The following is a 1,023-nucleotide window of genomic DNA, read 5'->3' on the forward strand; positions in this document are numbered from 1 at the left end:
CTCGGCCTCGCGGCTGCGCCGCCGGTTGGGTCCTGTCAGGGGCTGGCTGCTGCGGAGCAGGGCCTGGGGACAGGGGACAGCTGGGCATGGAGGAGAGAGGGCTCCAGGAGAGGGATTTGGTATGAGGGACTGGGGAACAGGACACAGGGAATGTCCAGCCTGGAGAGGAGAGGGCTCCAGGAGAGGGATTTGGGATAAGGGATGGGGGGACAGGACACAGGGAATGTCCAGCCTGGAGGAGAGAGGGCTCTAGGAGAGGCAGAGAGGGATTTGAGATAGGGATTGCATAGCTGGGAATGACCACCTGCAGGAGAGAGGGCTCCAGAGTGACCTCAGAGAGCCTAAAGGGGCTCCAGGAGAGCTGGAGAGGGATTTGGGAAAAGGGATTGGGGGATTGAACAGCTGGGAATGTCCACTGGAGGAGAGAGGGCTCCAGGAGAGGGATTTGGGATAAGGGACTGGGGGACAGGACACAGGGAATGTCCAGCCTGGAGGAGAGAGGGCTCTAAGAGGGCTGGAGAGGGATTTGGGATAAGGGACTGGGAGATGGCACAGCTGGGAATGTCCACTGGAGGAGAGGGGGCTCCAGGAGAGCTGGAGAGGGATTTGGGATAAGGGATGGGGGGACAGGACACAGGGAATGTCCAGCCTGGAGGAGAGAGGGCTCTAAGAGGGCTGGAGAGGGATTGGGAGACAGGACATCTGGGAATATCCAGGCTGGAGAAGAGAGGGCTGCAGAGTGATCTCAGAGAGCCTGAAGGGGCTCCAGGAGAGCTGGAGAGGGATTTGGGGTAAGGGATTAAGGAACAGGACACAGGGAATGGTTTCCACTAGCAGAGAGCAGGGTTGGATGGGATATTGGGAAGGAATTGTTCCCTGGGAGGGGCTGGAATGGTTTTCCCAGAGAATCTGAGGCTGCCCCTGGATCCCTGGCAGTGCCCGAGGCCAGGCTGGGACACCCTGGGACAGCGGAGGTGTCCCTGCCATGGCAGGGGTGGCACTGGATGAGCTCTAAGATCCCTT

General features: G+C 59.8%; 1 protein-coding gene across 1 annotated transcript in view; it reads right to left on the reverse strand.

Moving 5' to 3' along the window:
• LOC102040799 (myotubularin-related protein 9-like) overlaps positions 1-1,023 on the reverse strand; it is a 5,377-nt gene that overhangs the window by 2,762 nt on the left and 1,592 nt on the right. The gene's annotated exons all lie outside the window — the stretch shown is intronic.

Source organism: Geospiza fortis, unplaced genomic scaffold, assembly GCF_000277835.1.
Source record: "Geospiza fortis unplaced genomic scaffold, GeoFor_1.0 scaffold432, whole genome shotgun sequence".
NCBI lineage: Eukaryota > Metazoa > Chordata > Aves > Passeriformes > Thraupidae > Geospiza > Geospiza fortis.